Source organism: Lepus europaeus, chromosome 1 (genome assembly GCF_033115175.1).
Source record: "Lepus europaeus isolate LE1 chromosome 1, mLepTim1.pri, whole genome shotgun sequence".
NCBI classification, from domain to species: domain Eukaryota; kingdom Metazoa; phylum Chordata; class Mammalia; order Lagomorpha; family Leporidae; genus Lepus; species Lepus europaeus.
In genome coordinates, this window is record NC_084827.1 from 133738094 (window position 1) to 133761936 (window position 23843).

At 39.0% G+C, this 23843-nt stretch overlaps 1 protein-coding gene across 2 annotated transcripts in view; it reads right to left on the reverse strand.

The window, feature by feature from the left end:
• The window catches only part of HIBCH (3-hydroxyisobutyryl-CoA hydrolase), a 116080-nt gene that overhangs the window by 17317 nt on the left and 74920 nt on the right, over positions 1-23843 (reverse strand). The window lies entirely within an intron of this gene.

Consider the following 23843-nt stretch of genomic DNA (forward strand, 5'->3'; position numbering starts at 1 on the left):
TCTCTGCTATGGCCTGGGAAAGCAGAAGATGGCCCAACTCCTTGACCCCCACACCTGTGTGGGAGACCCGGAAAAAGCTCCTGGCTCCTGGATTTGGAACAGCTCAGCTCTGGGCATTGCAGTCATTTGGGGAGTGAACCAGTGGATGGAAGACCTCTTTCTCTATCTGGCTCTACCTCTCTCTGTAACTCTGTCTTTCAAATAAATGAAATGAATCTTTAGAAAAAAAAAATAAGAGTGTACTAATCATTGGATTAAAGGTCAATATACAAAATTTCAATTTTATTTCTGTCAACAAATAGAAAATGAAAATTTAAAATGGTAGTGTTTGCAAATGCATAAGCCATCAAATAACTAGGGATACATACAATAAAAGATATGCAAATCCAAGACCCCAAAAAGAAAATTACAACATTATTGAGAAAAATTAATGAAGACCTAAATAAGCAGAAGTCTATACTGTCCCTACATGGAAGATTCAACATCTGCTTTCCTTTTAAAGTCTGGAATTTTTGTATATGCTATGTTGACAGTGCCTATGTGACCAGTTCCCAGTGGTAGCCTCGTACATGGAGTCTCTAATGTCCTCCATGTGTAGTCTCCGCTAGTTGGTGCAGGAATTAAGCCAGGTCCCATGTGACTCCACTGGAAAAAGACTCTTGGGAACTTGTACATAGTTTCCTCTAGACTCTAACTGATGATTTCCCTTTGATGGTTCAGCTTTGAATTCCTCCACTGCATGAGTACAAGTATATGCTGAGTCCTGTGAGTCATCATAGTGGGTCACTAAACCCTGGGATGGTCTTGGAGATCCCTAACATAGACAGTAATTGCCTTTTAACTTCCAGTGTAGCTGAGAAATTTTAATCATTAGTATATATGTTTTATTCTCTGCAGAGTAACCAAAAATCATTTTTAGCAGGACACAAGAGAATGAACTATAAAGATAAGGTATTGCGTTGAATTATATTTAAGTTAAATATCTCTTTTCTAGGGGGCCAGCACCATGGTGTAGCAAGTAAAGCCAACACCTGCAGTGACAGCATCCCATATGGGCACTGGTTTGGGTCTTCAACAGAAATGCATATCTATATTACCAAAAGGCATATATAAAAATGTTCACATAAGTACTATTTCTAACAGTAAACACCTGCAAATAACCCCAAATGTCCAACAACAGAAAAGAATAAATAAAATGTGGTACACTGCCAGTGGAATAACTTATAGCAATCAAAGTGAAGAAACTTCTGCAGCAACATGGATGAATTTTTTTTTTTTTTTTTTTTGGACAGGCAGAGTTAGACAGAAAGAGAGAGACAAAGAGAGGGAAAGGTCTTCCTTTTCTGTTGGTTCACCCTCCAAATGGCTGCTATGGCCGGCACGCTGCACTGATTCGAAGCCAGGAGCCAGGTGCTTCCTCCTGGTCTCCGATGTGGTGGTGCAGAGCCCAAGCACTTGGACCATCCTCCACTACCTTCCCGGGCCACAGCAGAGAGCTGGACTGGAAGAGGAACAATCAGGACAGAACCCAGGGTGCTGGCACCACAGGCAGAGGATTAGCCAAGTGAGCTGCGGCACCGGCCAACATGAATGAATCTCACAAATATAATGTTGATCAAGAAAAACAAGACAGATGACAGCAAAATCTCATTTACAGAAAAGCCAAAATGTATAGTGTCAGAAACCAATAAAATGGCTATCCTAGGGGACAAGGAATGACTGGTTTGGACATCTGGGAGGCTCTAGAAATTATTCTGAGTGTTTGTATTGTGAAAAACTTTTGAGCTATATGTAAATGATTTCAGATGTTTTTTGTATGTTATAATAAAAAATACAAGTTACTAAAACAATGCTATGCAAATCAATAAATACAAGACATCACATTAACAAACTGAAAAATCAAAACCATGTGATTATCTCAATAGATGCAGAGGAAACATTTGATAAAATACAACACCTTTTCATGATAAAAAACCTTAACCAAATTGGGTCTAGAAGGAACATTCCTTAACTCAATCAATGCAATTTATAACAAACCCACAGCCAGCATCATATTGAATAAGGAAAAGCTGGAAGGTCACACAGCAGACTCATAGAATGACAAATGCCCTAAACAGTACTCTGGCCTCAGAATCAGCCCTTAAAGCATTCGGATCTCGCTAAAAATCCCATGAGAGCATTTCAGATATGGAAAGCCAAGACACAGTGGCCAAAAATGACCTACATGAAAGATCTCTGTGAGATCCTGGTGGAAAGAAGGGGCCATCAAAGAAGGAGGTACCTTTCTCTGAAGGGAGGAGAGAACTTCCACTTTGATTATGGCTTTGCCTAAATAATGTCGAAGTTTGTGGACTCAAGAGGCTTCCAGAGCCTTGGCAGCTCATGACAAGAGCCTCAGGTGATCACTGACATCATATATAAGAGTGTCAATTGTAAAATCAGCAACAGGAGTCACTGTGCATTTTCTCCCCATGTAGGACCTCTGTCCTTAATGTGTTGTACTAAGAGAATTAACAGTAATACTAATCTTCAAACAGTACTTTATACTGTGTGTCTGTGTGGGTGCAAACTGTTGAAAATCTTTACTTAGTACAGAGTTGATCTACTATATATAAAGATAATTAAAAATAAATTTTAATGAAGAATGGGATGGGAGAGGGAGTAGCAGTTGGGATGGTTTGGGGGTGGTAGGGCAGGTATGAGGGGAAGGACCACTATAATCCAAAAGTTGTACTTATGAAAATGAAAGCTTTCTATTAAAACAATGAATAAAAGGGAATTTCTTCAATCTGAAAAAAAAAAAAAAAAAAAAAAAGGAAAAGCTGGAAGCATTTCCACTAAGATCTGGAACCAGATGAGGATGCCCACTCTCAGAATGGCCATTCAAAATAGTGCTGGAAGTTTTAGCCAAAGCCACTAGGCAAGGAAAAGAAATCAAAGGAATACAAATTGAAAAGGAGGAAATCAAATTATCCCTGTTTGCAGATACAAGGATCCTATATATAGGGAAACCAAATGACTCCACAAAGAGACTATTGGAATTCATAAGAGCTGAGTAAGTGGTAGGACATAAAATCAACATACAAAAATCAATATCATTCATATACACAGATAATACATGGCTGAGAAAGAATATGTAGATCATAAATAATCTGAAAGAACTGTAAGACCATTTACAATAGCTACCAAAAAAAAATACCTTGGAATAAATTTAACCAAGGAGGTGAAAGATCTCTACGAGGAAAATTACAAAACATTAAAGACATAGATGACACAAAAGAATGGAAAAAAATCATCTATGTGTTTGTACACTGGAATAATTAATATCATCAAAATGTCCATACTAGCAAACTCAATTTACAGATTCAATGTGATCTCAAAATACTAATAGCATTAATTTATGGTCTAGAAAAAAATGGTGCCAAAATTCATATGGAAATACAAGAGACCCTGAATAGCTGAAACAATCTTAAACAACAAAAACAAAGCTGGAGGTATCACAATACCAGATTTCATGACATTCCACAGGGCAGTTGTAATCAAAATAGCTTTGGGCATAGCAGGTAAAGCCACTGCCTGCAATGCCGACATCCCACATGGGCGCCAGTTCGAGTCACACCTGCTCTACTTCCAATCCAGCTCTCTGCTATGGCCTAGGGAAGCAGTGGAAGATGGCCCAGTTGCTTGGGCCCCTGCACCCTCATGGAGAATCTTCAGAGATCTGAAAATCTACCATATAACTCAGCCATCCTATTTCTGGGAATTTACCAAACAAAATAAAATCAGCATATGAAAAGTTATCTGTATCACACCCTCGCCCTTTTTTAAAAAAGATTTATTGTATTTTATTTGAAAGAGTTACACAGAGAGAGAAGGAGAGGCAGGGAGAGGGAGGGGGAGAGGAGGAGGAGGAGGAAGATGGAGACTGGGGTGGAGGGGGCGGGGGGGGAAAGAGAGAGAGAGAGAGAGTATGTGTGTTCTTCCATCCACTGCTTCACTCCCCAATTGGATGCAACAGCCAGAGCTGCACCAATTCAAAGCCAGGAGCCAGAAGCTTCTTCCAGGTCACTCATGTGGGTGCAGGGGCCTAAGGACCTAGGCCATCTTCTACTGTCTTCCCATGCCATAGCAGAGTGCTGGTTCGGAAGTGGAGCTGCTGGGACTTTAACTGGTACCCATATGGGACACCGGCACTGCAGGCAGCAGCTTTACCCGCTACGCCACAGCACAGGCCCCTGTACCCCCTTTTTTATTATAGTTCAATTCACAATAGTTAAGATACAGAAATAACCCAGATGTCCAGCAGCTGATAACTCAATAAAGAAAATGTGGTATATATACACTATGGAATACCACTTAGCCTTAAAGAAGATTGAAATCCTGCCTTTTACAACAAAATGGTTATAACTGGAAATCACTGTTCTTAGTGAAATAAGCCAGTCCCAAAAAGACAATATATTTTCCCTGATTTGTGGCAACTAATATAGAGTACCCAAAATATGCAATGTTTATGAGCTAAGCTGACATTTCAAGACTTGAAATCTCAAAGTATACCCTTGTCTATACTCTTGAGGAACAATGGTTTTTCTTTTCTTTTTTAAAAAAAGATGTATTTATTTGAAAGGCAGAATTATGGGGAGAGGGAGAGAGGGAGGGAGGAAGGGACGGAGGGAAAGAGTCTCCCATCTGCTAGTTCACTCACCAAATGGCTGCAATGGCTTGAGCTGGGCCAATCTGAAGCCAGGAGCCCCTTCTGGGTCTCCCACATGGGTGCTGGGGCCCAAGTACTTGAGCTGTCTTCCATTGCTTTCCCAGGCCATTAGCAGAGAGAGGGATCCGACACGAAGCAGCTGGGACTCAAATCAGCACCCATATGGCATGCCAATTTCACAGGTAGTGGCTTAACCTACTACGCCATAGTGCCAGCCCTAGAACAATGGTTTTTCTACTAACTACTTGTTGAATTCTTTATTTAGTGGGTAGTTAAGCCTATGATTATAAAATAAACTGAAAATATGTCATTGTAAAATTTAAAAGAAAAAGCAAAAAGGAAGGAACAGGGAAGGTGGGAAGAATTATGTTCTTAAATGTATAAATTACATAAAATTTGTTTGCCTTATATAAATAAAAAAATTAAAGAAAAAACACAACTCAGAAACAACCACTGATTTCAAACTCTTGAGGCTTCTTACCAACTGGCCCCAATCATCTTTTTGGCTATATTTTCTCATACTTTATTCCTTATTCCTCACTCCACATTTCCCAAACATCTTTCCTTTGGTTCCATGTGGAATACACTTTGCCACTTTGCAACTTACTTTCATATTTTAGACTCTGCTCAGATGTCACTTTCTCTGTGAAGCCTTTCAGATGCCACCATTTTCTGGAAAGTCATACTAATTTGTACAAGCCTCTACTCTGGCGACACTTACCATATTGTACAACTGTTTATTTATCTGTGTGTTCCTCTAAACTGTGACTTCCCTGAAAACAAGTACTCAATCATCATTGTACTTGAATGCCCAGTACAGCATCTTATTCAGTCATCATACCTGCCATGGGAATTGCTCTGTGATAGGTGCTTGGAAATATAGGGGTAAACAAGCAACCCAGGAGCTTATGAGTCTACACTTGCTATCACTCAACAAGCAAAAAAGAGGTAGAGAGAAAAAGACACAGGATAGGGATAAGCAGATAGAGGTGCACAGATCTTTATGGAACAGCATTGCCATTTTATGGTGTGTTACAACACTGTCACCAAAGGTCTGAAGCTGTGCTATATACTTCTGTAAGATTTAGATGGGAAATATTTCTTAGCATTTGTCCTCAGAGTTAAATGAAATTAAGCCAAAGAATTTAATACACAAATATCACATCATATCATCTGTTATTTTAAAGCAAGCAACAAAAGCCTTGATACATCCTGTTAAATAGGTGTCTGATTTTCAAAATTAGTTTAAATCATAGTTTATAGTTTTCACTATATTGTGAATGGTTTCCTAAATAAGCATTTTATACTAATGTTATATGCTTACATCTGCATTTCTACAAATGTTCAGATAATAAACCAATACAAATATAAAATACTAGCATGTCAAAGTCTATTGCACTCACTACAGCAGTTTCACAGAAACATTTTCAAATATATTTTCACCCATCTGAAATGTATATAAAGACCAACACCCTTTACTTAAATAAATGATGCTAGTATTTCTTTTCTCATCTAAGGTAAAAGGCTTAGAGCCAGTACCAGAAAGTGCCTTTTTCAACCTGATCTTGGAATTTTCCAGTAATTTCTCAAAGCCATTATCAATGGGGCTGGTATTGTGGCATAGCAGGTAAAGCTGCCACCTGCAATGCCAGCATCCCATCTGGGCACCAGATGGAGTCTGGCTGTTCCACTTCTGGTCCAGCTCCCTGCTAATGTGCCTGGCAAAGCAGTGTAGGATGACCCAAGTGCTTGGGCCCCTGCTACCCACATGGGAGGCCCAGATGAAGCTTCTGATCCTGGCTTTGGAATGGCCCAGCTCTAGATGTTGTGGCCTTTTGAGGAGTGAGCCAGTGAATGGAAGATCTCTGCCTTTCCCTCTCTGTAACCCTGCCTTTCAAATAAGTTTTTTTAAATTAACCATTTAAAGTGAAAACACTGGTGCTAGTGCTGTGGTGTAGTGGGTAAAGCCACTGCCTGCAGTGTCAGCATCCCATATGGGTGCCGGTTTGAGTCCCAGCTGCTCCACTTTTGATCCAGCCCCATGCTTATGGCTTGGGGAAACACTGGAAGATGGCCCAAGTGTTGGGCCCCTGCACCCATGTGGGAGACCTGAAAGAAGCTCCTGGCTCCTGGCTTCAGATCTACCCGGCTCGATCCATTGCGGCCATTTGGGAAATGAACCAGTGGATGGAAGATCTCTGTCTCTCCCCTTCTCTCTGTAAATCTGCCTTTCAAATAAATAAATATATCTTTAAAATAAAAACATAGTATCTGAAGATATAAGTATTGCCATTTCATGATACTCTAATTGCTTATGATAGCATTTAAGGGTTACTTATCCCAGTGGACTGAAAAACTGTTTTCCTGTCTACATAAATCCCCTTATGATTTTTTTATACTCTTTCCCCAGAGGCACAATGTATCCACCAATGCTGCCATTAAATTGCTCTTACTGCAAAACTGGAAGGCTTCCATAGCTTTGGCAACTCATGATGACAGCCTAGGGTGGTTACTGGCACCATAAACTAGAGTGTCAATTTGTTGGGTTAACAACAGGAGTCACTGTGCACTTGCTCCTCATGTGGGATCTCTGTCCTTAATGTGCTGTACATTTTGATTTAATGCTATAACTAGTACTCCAACAGTATGTTTCACTTTGTGTTTCCATGTGGGTGCAAACTGTTGAAATCTTTATACTAAATTGATCTTCTGTATATAAAGAGAATTGAAAATGAATCTTGATGTGAATGGAAGGCGAGAGGGAGCAGGACAGGGGAGGGTTGCGGGTGGGAGGGAAGTTATGGGAGGGGGAAGCCATTGTAATCCATAAGCTGTACACTGGAAATTTATATTCATTAAATAAAAGTTTAAGGGCGGAGCCAAGATGGCGGATAGTGAGGACGTGCGCCTTTAGTTTGGGAGAATAAAGTTTCATAAAAGTGGAATTACTGTAGCCTTAGGAAAAGACCCAAGAAAAAAACTGCAGAGGAAACGCTTCCGGATCTTGTGGATGGGACACAGAGGACTTACAGGGAGCCCACCGCGTGGAAAAACAACCAAGACGAACCGAGCGGCGGGAGAGGAGCCAGAGCCACAGATTCTCGCCAGCGCGGGAACCAAGGAGGGTAAGACAAAGACCTCAGAAACCCGAAAAACTGGGGGGGGGGAGGGGGGGGGACAGAGGCCTCTCCCTTCACTCACCAAGCAAAACAAAGAGCACCGCGATTTTACATATGTAAAGCGCAGCCAAACTGAGTAAATTTAGCTAAACTGGAGAACACATTGAGGGCTGCATAAACTCTGTGTGTGGTCCCAGGGGTAGATCAAACGAATACTCACAGAGGCCAGATTTCAACTACCCTCAACTCCACTCCCAACTGAGTCAAAAAAAAAAAAAAAAAAAGAGAGAGAGAAAGCAAGCCAGCAAGGAGCAAGAGAGTGAGCAATCTGGGACGCTCTTTACACAGCCTTAAACCTGAAGAGTTTACCTGAAGCATAGCTCTCTGGCCACACCCATCACAGCCCCTAAGGCTCCAACAAAGCAGACAGCTCACTTAGAGGAATAGTATAACGAGAAAAAAAACACCAAAGCAAAAAAAAAAAAAAAAAAAAAAAAAAACATAAATTATCTCCAACATGCCAAACAACAAACATAGAAGCCGAGGTAACAAGAGCAAGGAAGACACTATGACGCCCCCTAGTGAACAAGGCACGCCAATGCAAGATTATGAAGATGAAGAGATAGAGGGAATGCAAGAAGCAGATCTCAAAAAATTGATAAGAACATTAAGAAGTTCTCAAAAACAAATTCTTGAACTACAGAAATCCTTAATGGACAAGATAGAAAATCTCTCACGTGAAAATGAAATATTAAGGAGGAATCAAAATGAAATGAAACAACTAGTAGAACAGGAAACTGAGATAGTGACAAAAAACCACAATGAAATGAAGAACTCAATAGATCAAATGACAAACACATTAGAGAGCCTTCAAAACAGAATGGGTGAAGCAGAAGAGAGAATATCGGAATTAGAAGACAGAGAACAGGAAAGGAAACAGTCAAATCAAAGAAAAGAAGAAGAAATCAGAAATCTAAAAAATACTGTCAGGAACCTACAGGATACTCTTAAAAAACCCAACATTCGGGTTCTAGGAGTTCCTGAAGGCATGGAAAGGGAGAAAGGAATAGAAGGCCTTTTTAGTGAGATACTAGCAGAAAATTTCCCAGGTTTGGAGAAGGACAGAGACATCCTAGTACAGGAAGCTCATAGAACCCCTAATAAACATGACCAAAAGAGATCCTCACCACGACATGTTGTAATCAAACTCACCACAGTGAAACACAAAGAAAAGATTCTAAAATGTGCAAGAGAGAAACGCCAGATTACTCTCAGAGGATCTCCAATTAGACTTACAGCTGACTTCTCATCAGAAACCCTACAAGCCAGGAGAGAATGGCGAGATATAGCCCAGGTACTAAGAGAGAAAAACTGCCAGCCCAGAATATTATATCCTGCAAAGCTCTCATTTGTGAATGAAGGTGAAATAAAGACCTTTCACAGCAAACAGAAATTGAAAGAATTTGTCGCCACTCGTCCAGCCCTTCAAAAGATGCTTAAAGATGTATTACATACAGAAATACATAAACACGGTCACCAATATGAAAGAAGGTAAAGGAAGGAAACCCCACAGCAAAAGATCACAGGAATCTCAAACCAGATATTAGAAAATATCTTTGGCAAATGGCAGGGCAAAGTTACTCCTTCTCAATAGTCACATTGAATGTTAATGGCTTGAACTGTCCAGTTAAAAGACACCGATTGGCTGACTGGGTTAAGGAACAAAACCCATCTTTTTGCTGCTTACAAGAAACTCATCTTTCCAACAATGATCCATACAGACTGAAAGTGAAAGGCTGGAAAAAGATATACCATGCCAACAGAAATGAAAAAAGAGCAGGCGTAGCCATCTTAATATCGGACAACATAAACTTTACCACAAAAACTGTCAGGAGAGACAAAGAGGGGCACTATTTAATGATTAAGGGATCCATTCAACAGGAAGATATAACGATTATCAATGTATATGCACCTAATCACAGGGCACCAGCTTATTTAAAAGACTTGTTAAGGGACTTAAAGGGAGACTTAGACCCCAATACAATAGTACTGGGGGACTTCAATACTCCACTCTCAGAGATAGACAGATCAACAGGACAGAAGATCAACAAGGAGACAGCAGATTTAAATGACACTATAGCCCAAATGGATCTAACAGATATCTACAGAACATTTCATCCTACATCTAAGGACTTTACATTCTTCTCAGCAGTACATGGAACCTTCTCTAGGATTGACCACATACTAGGCCATAAAGCAAGTCTCAGCAAATTCAAAAGAATTAGAATCATACCATGCAACTTCTCAGACCACAAAGGAATGAAATTGGAAATTAGCAACTCGGGAATCCCCAGAGCACGTTCAAACACATGGAGATTGAACAACATGCTCCTGAATGAACAATGGGTCATAGAAGAAATTAAAAGAGAAATCAAAAATTTTCTGGAAGTAAATGAGGATAACAGCACAACATACCAAAACTTATGGGATACAACAAAAGCAGTGTTAAGAGGAAAGTTTATATCAATAGGTGCCTACATCAAGAAATTGGAGAGGCACCAAATAGATGAGCTTTCAAGTCATCTCAAGGATCTAGAAAATCTGCAGCAAACCAAACCCAAACCCAGTAGAAGAAGGGAAATAATTAAAATCAAAGAAGAAATCAACAGGATTGAATCCAAAAAAACATTACAAAAAATCAGCCAAACAAGGAGCTGGTTTTTTGAAAAAATAAACAAAATTGACACCCCATTGGCTCAACTAACTAAAAAAAGAAGAGAAAAGACCCAAATCAATAGGATCAGAGATGAAAAAGGAAACATAACAACAGACACCACAGAAATAAAAAGAATCATCAGAAATTACTACAAGGACTTGTATGCCAGTAAACAGGGAAATCTATCAGAAATGGATAGATTCTTGGACATATGCAATCTACCTAAATTGAGCCAGGAAGACATAGAAAACCTAAACAGACCCATAACTGACACAGAAATTGAAACAGTAATAAAGGCCCTCCCAACAAAGAAAAGCCCAGGACCAGATGGATTCACTGCTGAGTTCTACCAGACATTTAGAGAAGAACTAACTCCAATTCTTCTCAAACTATTCAGAACAATCGAAAAAGAGGGAATCCTCCCAAATTCTTTCTATGAAGCCAGCATCACCTTAATTCCTAAGCCGGAGAAAGATGCAGCATTGATAGAGAATTACAGACCAATATCCCTGATGAACATAGATGCAAAAATACTCAATAAAATTCTGGCCAATAGAATGCAACAACACATCAGAAAGATCATCCACCCAGACCAAGTGGGATTCATCCCTGGTATGCAAGGATGGTTCAACGTCCGCAAAACAATCAACGTAATACACTACATTAACAGACTGCAGAAGAAAAACCATATGATTCTCTCAATAGACGCAGAGAAAGCATTTGATAAAATACAACACCCTTTCATGATGAAAACTCTAAGCAAACTGGGTATGGAAGGAACATTCCTCAATACAATCAAAGCAATATACGAAAAACCCATGGCCAACATCCTATTGAATGGGGAAAAGTTGGAAGCATTTCTGCTGAGATCTGGTACCAGACAGGGATGCCCACTCTCACCACTGCTATTCAATATAGTTCTGGAAGTTTTAGCCAGAGCTATTAGGTAAGAAAAAGAAATTAAAGGGATACAAATCGGGAAGGAAGAAGTCAAACTATCCCTCTTTGCAGATGATATGATTCTTTATTTAGGGGACCCAAAGAACTCTACTAAGAGACTACTGGAACTCATCGAAGAGTTTGGCAAAGTAGCAGGATATAAAATCAATCCAAAAAAATCAAGAGCCTTTGTATACACAGGCAATACCACGGCTGAGGAAGAACTTCTAAGATCTATCCCATTCACAATAGCTACAAAAACAATCAAATACCTTGGAATAAACTTAACCACGGACGTTAAAGATCTCTACGATGAAAACTACAAAACCTTAAAGAAAGAAATAGAAGAGGATACCAAAAAATGGAGAAATCTTCCATGCTCATGGATTGGAAGAATCAATATCATCAAAATGTCTATTCTCCCAAGAGCAATTTATACATTCAATGCAATACCAATCAAGATACCGAAGACATTCTTCTCAGATCTGGAAAAAATAATGCTGAAATTCATATGGAGACACAGAAGACCTCGAATAGCCAAAGCAATCTTGTACAACAAAAACAAAGCCGGAGTCATCACAATCCCAGATTTTAGGGCATACTACAGGGCAGTTGTCATCAAAACAGCATGGTACTGGTACAGAAACAGATGGATAGACCAATGGAACAGAATAGAAACACCAGAAATCAATCCAAACATCTACAACCAACTTATATTTGATCAAAGATCCAAAACTAATCCCTGGAATAAGGACAGTCTATTCAATAAATGGTGCTGGGAAAATTGGATTTCCATGTGCAGAAGCTTGAAGCAAGACCCATACCTTTCACCTTACACAAAAATTCACTCAACGTGGATTAAAGACTTAAATCTACGACCCGAAACCATCAAATTATTAGAGAGCATTGGAGAAACCCTGCAAGATATAGGTACAGGCAAAGACTTCTTGGAAAAGACCCCAGGAGCACAGGCAGTCAAAACCAAAATTAACATTTGGGATTGCATCAAATTGAGAAGTTTCTGTACTTCAAAAGAAACAGTCAGGAAAGTGAAGAGGCAACCGACAGAATGGGAAAAAATATTTGCAAACTTTACTACAGATAAAGGGTTGATAACCAGAATCTACATAGAAATCAAGAAAATCCACAACAACAGAACAAACAACCTACTGAAGAGATGGGCCAAGGACCTCAATAGTCATTTTTCAAAAGAGGAAATCCAAATGGCCAACAGACACATGAAAAAATGTTCAAGATCACTAGCAATCAGAGAAATGCAAATCAAAACCACAATGAGGTTTCACCTCACCCCGGTGAGAATGGCTCACATTCAGAAATCTACCAACAATAGATGCTGGAGAGGATGTGGGGAAAAAGGGACACTAACCCACTGTTGGTGGGAATGCAAACTGGTTAGGCCACTATGGAAGTCAGTCTGGAGATTCCTCAGAAACCTGAACATAACCCTACCATACAACCCAGCCATCCCACTCCTTGGAATTTACCCAAAGGAAATTAATTTGGCTAATAAAAAAGCCATCTGCACATTAATGTTTATTGCAGCCCAATTCACAATAGCTAAGACCTGGAACCAACCCAAATGCCCATCAACAGTAGACTGGATAAAGAAATTATGGGACATGTACTCCATAGAATACTACACAGCAGTAAGGAACAATGAAACCAGTCATTTGCAACAAGATGGAGGGATCTGGAAAGCATCATGCTGAGTGAATTATGCCAGTCCCAAAGAGACAAATATCATTTGTTTTCCCTGATCGGCGACAACTGAGCACCAAAGGGGAAACCTGTTGAAGTGAAATGGACACTATAAGAAACAATGACCTGATCAGCTTTTGTCCTGACTCTAGATGTACAATGTAATACTTTATCCTTTTTAGTATTTGTTGTTGTTGTTGTTGTTGTTCTAGTACTAGTGGTTGAACTCTGTAATTAACACACAATTATTCTTAGGTGTTTAAATTTTAACTGAAAAGTGATCCCTGTTAAATTTCAGAGTGGGAAAAGAGAGGGAGGAGATGCACAGTTTGGGACATGCACAATCAGTCTTGCCCCAAATGATGGAGTTAGTAATGTGCCAGGGGATTCCAATACAATCCCACCAAGGTGGCATGTACCAATGCCATCTCACTAGTCCAAGTGATCAATTTCAGTTCACATTCGATGGCTTGGATAGGTCTAAGAAACAATGGGATCACACAAACAAGACAAGTGTCTGCTAATACTAAGTGATAGAATCAAAAAGGGAGAGAAAGATCCAGCATGGGAAGTGGGATACACAGCAGACTCATAGAATGGCAGATGTCCTAAACAACACTCTGGCCTCAGAATCAGCCCTTAAGGCTTTCGGATCTGGCTGAAGAGCCCATGAGAGCATTGTAGGCATGGAAAGCCAAGATACCATGGAAAAGAAAAAAAGAAGACGACCTAAATGAAAGATCTCTGTGAGTGAGATCCCAGTGGAAAGAACGGGGCCATCAAAGAAGGAGGTACCTTTCTCTGAAGGGAGGAGAGAACTTCCACTTTGACTGTGACCCTATCAGAATAAGATCAAAGTCAGCGAACCCTAAAGGCTTACATAGCCCTGGCAACTCATGACTAGAGCCTAGGGAGATTACTGACGCCATGAACAAGAGTGTCAAATTGTTAAGTCAGCAACAGGAGTCACTGTGTACTCACATCCCATGTGGGATCTGTCCTTAATGTGTTGTCTAATATGCAGTGATGCTATAACTAGTACTGAAACAGTATTTTTACACTTTGTGTTTCTGCGTGGGTACAAACTGATGAGATCTTTACTAATTATATACTGAATCGATCTCCTGTATATAAAGATAATTGGAAATGAAAAAAAAAAAAACAAACCTGGTGTTAAATTGGAAATGGCATAGAAAATTAATTAATTTTTTAAAAAAATAATATGTAGGATCTCTGCCTTTAATGTGCTGTACACTCTTATTTAATGCTATAACTAGTACTCCAACAGTATTTGTTTTTCACTTTGTGTTGCTATATGGGGGCAAACTGTTGAAATCGTTACCTAATTTATACTAAACTGATCTTTTGTATATAAAGAGAATTGAAAATGAATCATGATGTGATTGGAATGGGAGAGGGAGCAGGAAAGGGGAGGGTTGTGGGTGGGAGGGAAGTTTTGGGAGGGGAAGCCATTGTAACCCATGAGCTATACTTTGGAAATTTATATTCATTAAATAAAAGTTAAAAAAAAAAAAAAAAGAGCATGGGAGGTAGAAAGGGCCCTGGGTGGGCTCAGAAGATATGGGCAGTAGGTGGAGCTGATAAAAAATAAATAAATAAATAAATAAATAAAAGTTTAAAAAAAATTGCTCTTATTAAGAGCAACACATAGTATAATGTAATAGATGCCTTCAGCAAGTATAATGCACACTTCTATAGATCAAACCTTTTAAACATAATTTGGTATGCCATTTTATGTCTTAAAATAATTAGTTTTATTAGATAATATACATATATGAGAAATCATCACTCATTTTAAGTGTATACTTCCGTAAATTTTGATCAATATATATAATTGTGTAAGTATTCCTACAGACAAGACAGAACATTTCTATCACCCTCAAGGGTTCTTCTTATCATGATCTTACCCCTGGTGCCAGATCTGTTTCCTGTCCCTATGGCTTTATCTTTTATAGAATGTCATAGAAATAAAGCCATATAGTAGGAGTTCCTTCGTGTCTGCCTTCATTCACCTGACATAATGCTTATGAGATTCATCTATGTTGCTGCATGTATCAGTAGCTTGTTCCTTTTTTTGGAGATGAGCAGTATTGCATTATGTGAATATTTCACAATATGCTAATTCACTCAGTAGCTAGCAGAGATTGGATTGTTTCTAGATTTTTGGCAAAGATAAATGAAGCTACTATCAACATGTAAGTCACAAGTATTTGTGCACACTCATGTTTATGTTTTCTTGTGTAACTCTCCAGCAGCTGAGTTTTATGGTAGATATGTGTCAAACTTCATAAGAAAGTACCAAAGCTTTCTCTGAAGGGAGGAGAGAACTTCCACTTTGCATATGGTCTTGTCTAAATAAGATTGGAATTGGTGAACTCAAGAGGCTTCCAAAGCCTTGGCAGCTCACGACAAGAGCCCTGGGTGATTACTGACGTCATAAATAAAAGTGTCAATTGTTAAATCAACAACAGGAGTCACTGTGCACTTACTCTCCATGTAAGATCTCTGTTCTTAATGTGTTAGACTATGCAAATTAATGGTGAAACTACTACTCAAACGGTACTCTATACTTTGTGTGTCTGTGTGGGTGCAAACTGTTAAAATCTTTACTTAGTATATACTAAGTTGATCTTCTATATATAAAGATAATTGAAAATGAATCTTGAAGAATGGGATGGGAGAGGGAGTAGGAGATGGGATGGTTGCAGGTGGGAGGGAGGTTATGGGGGGAAAAGCCGCTAGAATTCAAAAGTTGTACTTTGGAAATTTATATTTATTAAATAAAAGTTGAAAAAAAAGTATCAAACTTTCCTGCCAGTAATTTTTGAGTTCTATGTGTTTCATGTTCTTAGCAACCCTTGGTATTGGTTTTGTCAGCTTTTCAAATTTTAGACACTCTAATGGGTACACAATGACATCTCACTGTGGTTTCAATTTGCATTTTCGTAATGATTAAAGATCTTGAATTTTTTTCTTATGCTTAATCACAATTCATGTATCTTCTTTGGCAAAGTGTCTGACTTTTCCCTTTTTAAATAGTGGTGTTGGTATCCTCATGAAGTTATAGCCATTTACATATACAGAATTAAAGTCTTTTATCAAATATGTATTTTGGAAATATTTTATCCCAATCTGTGGTTTCATCTCATTTTCTTGACAGCATCTCTGAAAAAGCAAAAGCAACTAATTATATTAACTTATTAGGTCTTTTTGGTTTTATAGTTTGTGCTTTTTAAATTTTTAAAAAAACTCTGGCTAAACTAATAATGGAATTACTTTCTTCAGTGTTTTCTTTAAAAAGTGCTACAGAGCAGGCATTTAATTTAACCGTTAAGACCCCAGCATCCCACCTGGGTTTGATTCCTGGCTCTGGCTCCTGACTCCAGTAGCTGGGTTCCTGCCACCCCTGCGGTACACCTAGATTCAGTTCCCAGTTCTCTGCTTCAGCTCCAGCCCAGCCTTGGCTATTGTAGGCACTTGGGGAATGACACTGTAGACAGTTCTGACTCTGTCTCTCAAATAAAAATTGAAAAGAAAAATATTAAAAAAAAAAAAAGTGGTACAGTTCTAGCTCTTACATTCATGTGTCTAATCTATTTTGAATTGAATACATTGCAAGAATCAATTCTTTTGTCACCTTGCATATGGATATCCAATTGCTTCAAGATGATTTTTGAAGACTATTTTTCCCCCACTGAATTATCTTGGGCATTCAGGGCAGCCTCGACTCTGGTTTTAATTTACTCCTACTACTAAGGCATGAACCTTTTGACAGATGGTAACAAATTTTTCCCAGACTGGAATGAGCCCTGTTACTTATTCAGACCAATGCTTTCCTATGATTCTTTCACTGCTTTTATGGGATTTTACCTTAAACATGTACAGATCAATATTCTGCAAAGTTCTCCACAAACAAAGTGAATGTATTCTGTTTGCCTTCTCTCAAGGACCACATACCTGAACTTAGTTGCTTCATGTGTTTTGTCCACAAAATGTTTTAGCAGGAGAACAATTACTATAGCAGTTAATTCTCCATGAATTCATGTTACATGGGTAATTCTCAAAGCTTATAGAAAGATTTGTGATTTTTTTATTTTTTTAGGTTTTCTTTTTAGTATTTTGCTGCTCTTCTTTCTTAAAATCTATGTCCTGGGTGCAGGCAGGCCTTCGTGGGCAACATCTGGGCAGCTCCATGCCTGTGAGAGCCGGAACTGTGGCTGTGTGTGTGGCTTTAGGCGAAGGGCATGGTAAAGTTTGACATGAGGAGAGCAGCCACACTGGAGTGGGGTGTGACTGGGCAGGAGGCAGCAGTGGTAGGGCTCCGGGAGTACCATGCTGGCTGAGGCAAGTGGGGAGACAGTCACATGACCGCCCCGGGGGCTGGCGGTGCTATATAATGTTCAAGCCCACAGATGCCGTCTGTGGATTATCAGAGTCGCTTCTGTGGTTTTCTTGACGTTGAAGAAAATGAAAACAGTGGGAAATTTCTTCGAAGGTACTTCACACTGGATACCAGAGAAGACAGTTTTGTTCGGTACATGGATAGTCCACAGAACCTACTCTCTGGATCATCACGTGTTGGAGCCATCAAACTGACCTATATTTCAAAGGTTAGCGGTGCAACTAAGCTAAGGCCAAAGGCTAGGTTCTGTTTTGTTATGAATGCAGAAATGAGAAAATACTTCCTACAAGCTAATGATCAGCAGGATCTAGTAGAATGCGGTAAATGTGCTGAACAAAGCTATAAGAATTACAGTATCAAGCTAGTGCATTTTTTCAATGAAAATTATCTGGTAGGAAATTTTGGGGAGATCTGATTTTTTTACAAAGTTTTGTAAATAGTTCTTATTTCTACATGTGGATCAGTAAAAGACCTCAAGTTTATACATAAAGACATAACTGCCCTTAGTCAGGAACAGTTGTGGCCTCTACTTTTTGTCTCTGATAACCTATATTCAAGTGCCTGTGTTTTTTCAACTTGTTTAGGAATGTTTTGATATTAATATGCTCAACAGTCCTGCATAATTGATTTTAAACACTGGGGTAAAATTAATTTCCATTAGTAGTTTAATGTGCTAAATAAGGTTGCATTTTATGTTAGAGATACTGGAAAGCTGATATTTCACTACCTGTGTGATATATGTATGTTTTAAAATGCAAATTTGAGTATATATTTAGGCATAAGGATATCATATATTTAAGCACCTCTCCTAAAAATCTCTTGTTTCAGGTGTTGAATTTTAGACCAGTTTGAGCAAATACTGTGTTTGGTTCAGTCAAACATTGTTTTAAGAAAACAATCTTAAATTTCACATGCTGCTATTTTTATATTTTTGCCTTTTAACTGTATTGTTTTGTCTTGAATTCATACATATCAGTTTCTCCTTTTCATTTTCTAAGATGACTTGTCACAGAGAGAGAAATTTCCTCCTGAAGTAGTGGGGGTTCAGAGATTAAGATATATTATACTAGAAGTGAATGGTTTCAGCTTAATAATCCATATGCATAAGAAGGCACCACTCAACTTTTTTATTCATAAGCTAATATTTTAAAGTTATATTTAGATTCTTTTCTCTTCTGCAGCTACATTTGAAAATGATAGAATGAAAAGATTTTAAGTAGTTACCATTTTTTCTGTGATATATCCATTATATTGGCTTTTTTGAAAGTTCCTTTTTCATGAACACACAGAAGAAACCTTGCATAGACACTGTAATATTCAAAAGTCTGATACTGTTTTCTTTGGTACAGCTTCCACATGCATGTTCATTTTGGCATATTTTGGTATTGGTAATTTGCTATACTTCACAGTAGCAAAATGTGAACTCTATTTTGGGCCTTTTTATAGAAATACCCTTATTCAATAGCATAGGAAAGTGTTCTTGTGATTGTCAGGGCCTCCTAATATTTATCTCAATTCTTTTAAAAGTCTATGGAAATTATTTAATTATTTTAAATCTCACACTTATCTTGTAAATATTTTACATCTGAAATGTCAAAAAAACACTTTTAATACTTTAATACTTATTGCAATTTGTTTCTGTGTATATAACATGTCTCCTTTCAGCACAGGAATGTGTGCATCCTAGTGGTTAATGTTATGTCTGTCATCTTTATATGTTAAACTGGTTCAAAACTGTAATGACTTGAGAATAAACTACTCAGAATTAAAAAAAAAAAAAATCTATGCCCTGGCTATCAATCTCAGTTTCTCTATTTTTCCCATTTTTAGCATATGAATTCTCTATAAAAGTCTATCAAATTCTTATAAGTTGACTTTTTCAAATATAAAACTTTGAATTTCACCTATTCACAAAATGGATATTTTAAAATCAAATAGATGTAGTTCACATTGGTAATTAGGAAGAAATTCTGAAGAATTTTGAGTCCTCTAGTATTATAAAAATAATGTATATGTCCTCTTTCTAAGGCTTTAACGAACTAGGCTATCCCATATCAATAATGAATAAAACACTTACATGAGTCAAAGCAACACTAGCTTCCCCAACCATTTGCTTAGGGCCACCTTGCTGAATATTAATTGGATCTGCAGCTCCCTGTTTATGTTTCTCTGTCAGGCCATGGACTTCATACCCTCCTTGGCCCTTCTAAGGCATGGTAACCCATTTAGATTACTTTCTATGGCTTAGTGTTCTTGCTGAGGGTTGAGGGCAGGGAGAAGAAATCACAATTGCTTTATGCATACTTCTTTGATTGTTATTATCTCTGGAATTCCAGAAACAATATATATCTCTCATTAGCCCTGAGAAAGCTTCTTTGCTATGCCAAGCCTACTAGTCTCATCAGCGGAAAAGTGAGATTAAAAAAGAGCCAGGTATGTCCCATATCAGAGGATCTGGGTTTAATGCCTGACCCTGACTCTGGCTCCTGACTCCAACTTCCTAATGCAGACCGTGGGAGGCAGCAGAGCAGCAGCAACTGAGGACTTACCACTCATAGGGAAACCTAGAATAAGTTCCCAGCTCCTAGCTTTGGTCTAGCCGAGCCCAGAGCCATGGTGGGCATCTGAGTACACCAGCAGGATGAGAGCTAGCTCTCTCTCAAAATCCCCCCCACCCCTTTTTCCCTCGAAATTAAAAAAAAAAAAAATGTAAACCAAGGATTTTCAAAAAAATCTTTTTTTCCCTTAAAAAAAAAAAAAAAGAAGAAGGCTTGAGTAATTCCAACCTAAAGCATTAAAAAAGGTATACTGGGACTTTAGAGAGGTGCATTAGGACTTTGGAGGAAAAAATCAAAGAAAGCATGTGAATGCTGTACTGTAAAAATTTCAACCACTATAAACAAGTTACACCTTCCTCATGTTTGTTATTTTTAAAACTTCATATGCTATCCTATAGTAAAAACTGTAAAAATCTAAAGAAAGAATTTTTTTAAATTCTATGCTTTAACAATCAGCAAATACATTGAAAAGACTGTGTCCTTCCTGACAAACAACCTTGGACAGAAAGGAGCTGCCACTACAGAGAGCAGATAATTGCAACTTAGAGCACAACACAGATGAGATTGCTGGGGCCTGCACAAGGCCGACGGGACTCTGAGGAGCCCACCACGCAGGTTGGGAGCAATCCCAGAGGCTTCCAAGCTCAAGTGTTACAACAGTCTTTAAACTGTGCTCAATCATTTGATCAGCAAAGCTTCCGACAAATCATTAATAAACATTTGGTCTTTCAGGGTCGTTTTCTGGTATGTTTCTAGTTGACATAATTAAAAGGAATCCCGCAATTAAGCTGTGTCAAGGAAGATGCAGTGGGATTTTTTTTTTTTTTTTTTTTGACAGGCAGAGTGGACAGTGAGAGAGACAGAGAGAAAGGTCTTCCTTTGCTGTTGGTTCACCCTCCAATGGCCGCCGCAGCCAGCGCACCGCGATGATCCGAAGGCAGGAGCCAGGTGCTTATCCTGGTCTCCCATGGGGTACAGGGCCCAAGCACTTGGGCCATCCTCCACTGCACTCCTGGGCCATAGCAGAGTTAGCCTGGAAGAGGGGCAACCGGGACAGAATCCGGCGCCCCGACCAGGACTAGAACCCAGTATGCCAGCGCCGCAAGGCAGAGGATTAGCCTATTGAGCCATGGCGCGGGCCGATGCAGTGGGAATTTTTAGATTCCCGTATCATGCTGTTCACAGCAGATACTGCTATTTTGGAGCAGCACCATGGCTGTAGATCAACTGGATAAAAATGACTCTGTCCTTCCAATGAGTGCTTATGGTGACCTAGCTGTGACAGGTAGTTTGTCAAGTATCCTTTTCTGAATATGGAATAATCACGTGGCCTGGAGAACAGAAAGAAAACTCAAAGCCATCTAGTTCCTATCCCCTCAGTTTAGGGGCAGGCCTGTGGTTTTAAAATAATCCATCAGTTGCACATCTGTACTGCTTTTTTTTCTGTAATGCTTTAAAGTAACATCATATAGTATATGAGGTAATGTGCTATTTTCAAATGGAGTCACTACGTGCATACTTAATTAGGCCTTACTGATGGGAAAACCCCATAGAAAACACTAGATTCTATATTGCACTAGAAACAAGACAACCAACTTAAAATAGGACACTTTGAAATAGAAAATAATTATCTATATTTATGCAATCATTCTTGAAAGTTGTCAAAAACAACCTACTTTTGCGAGTTAAGGAAATACTATTGTAAAGCTGATCTGTGTACCCTAATTTGTGCCTATCCTTGAAAATTACTAAAATTCCAATAGTGAATAAGATCCTAAAGAGGCAAATTAACTTGGGATTCCCCCTGTAGAATATAGTAACAATTGGGGCTGGCATTGTGGCACAATAGTTTAAGCCACTGCCTGCAATGCTAGAATCTCATATGGGTGCCACTTGGAGTACTGGCTGCTCCACTTACAGTTCAACTGCCTGCTAATGAGCCTGGGAAAGCAATGGAGGATGCCCAACTACTTGGCCTGACACCCATGTGGGAGATCCAGATGGAGTTCCAAGCTCCTGACATTTGCCTGGCTCAGACCTGGCCACTGTGGCCATTTGGGGAATGAACCAGTAGAAGATAGAAGATCTCTGTCTCCCTCTCTACGTAACTATGCCTTTCAAATAAACACATAAACCTTTAAAAAATCAATAATGGGGAAATATATTCAGGTTCTCAGGCAACACTTTGTTAAAATTTTTAATCAACATGTTTCCTGACAATTGAAATGCTGTCATCATACCTAAAAGAGGGGGGAAATCTATCAGATAAAGACAAGCTAAAGCACCTTTTAAGAATAAGGAAACATACTTTTTCATTGCTTTGTCTAGAAGTCGGAAAATCATAATCATATAATAGGGCCAAGAATGTCAGTACCCTGTGTGTACATATTTATAAAAAATGCTTTTATGCTATTATCAGAATTACACTGTAGGAAGATCAAAGTGTACCTAAAACTGAGAAATAAGACTCAGTTGTGGCAGTGGAGGGAGTCTCTTGCTAGTTTAAAAAGGATCACTTTGGGGTTGATACTGCGGCTTAGTATGCTAAGCTTCTGCTTGCAGTGCCAGCATCCCATACAGGCACTGGTTCAAGTCCTGGCTGCTCCTCTTCCAATCTGGCTCTCTGCTATGGACTGGGAAAGCAGTGGAAGACGGCCCAAGTCCTTGGGCCTCTGCACTCATGTGGTAGACCCAGAAGAAGCTCCTGGCTCCTGGCTTTGGATTTGCACAGCTCCAGCCTTTGGGGAGTGAACCAGTAGATGGAAGACCTTTGTTTTGATCTCTCCCTCTGTCTGTAACTCTACCTCTCAAATAAATAAAATCTTTTTTAAAAAAAGATTATATTTTTCAAAAAAAAAGACTGTGACTATATTTGGAGGCAGGATTTTTTTTTTTAAAAATCACTTTTTCATTAAAACTCTTGCTTAGAAAGACCATAAACTGATCTACTGCATATTAAATGGAATTTATAAGTTGTTGTCACAATTGCACTATATCGTAAAGTGACTATTCTCCAGGGATCCAACACTTCTAACAAAAACATTCCTAAAACCTTTCCTCACAGGACAAAGAAGACTACATTGAATGAGTGTGCTTCCTAAAGGCCTTCTCTAGCAAAGGACATAAAACCAGTGCTATGGGGTGAACAGGATTTGGCTCACCCAACTCATGCAGATGTAAAGTCCCAAAGTCATCAACTGATGGTGCTGATAGGGTGGAGGCTTGATCCAATTGTGGTGTCTGAGGGTGGAACCTTTGGGAGGTGATTAGACTGGGATGCTGATGTACAGCCTCACAGAGGTTTTTTTACAAGAGATAAATGCACTTGGGGAACAAGCACAATCCCTGTCTCTGCTTCTTGGCTTGCTGCTATGTGACCGTTCCTCCCCACATGCTCTTCCACATCCAGCCTCCAGGCTCATCACACAAGATCCATAGGGTTGTCAAATCTCAGACTTGTGAATCCCCAAAACTGTGAGCCAAAATAAATCTTCCTTCCTAGTAGCTACTCTCAGATATTTTATAGTCATAGTAATGAAAAGCTGAGTAATACAACCAATTTGATTTTGCCCTTGACATCCAGCACATAGACAGGAAACTTGCGTTTAGGTCAAGGTTTAGTGGAACTCCTTTCTAACGTACGGTGGGCTATGTCACT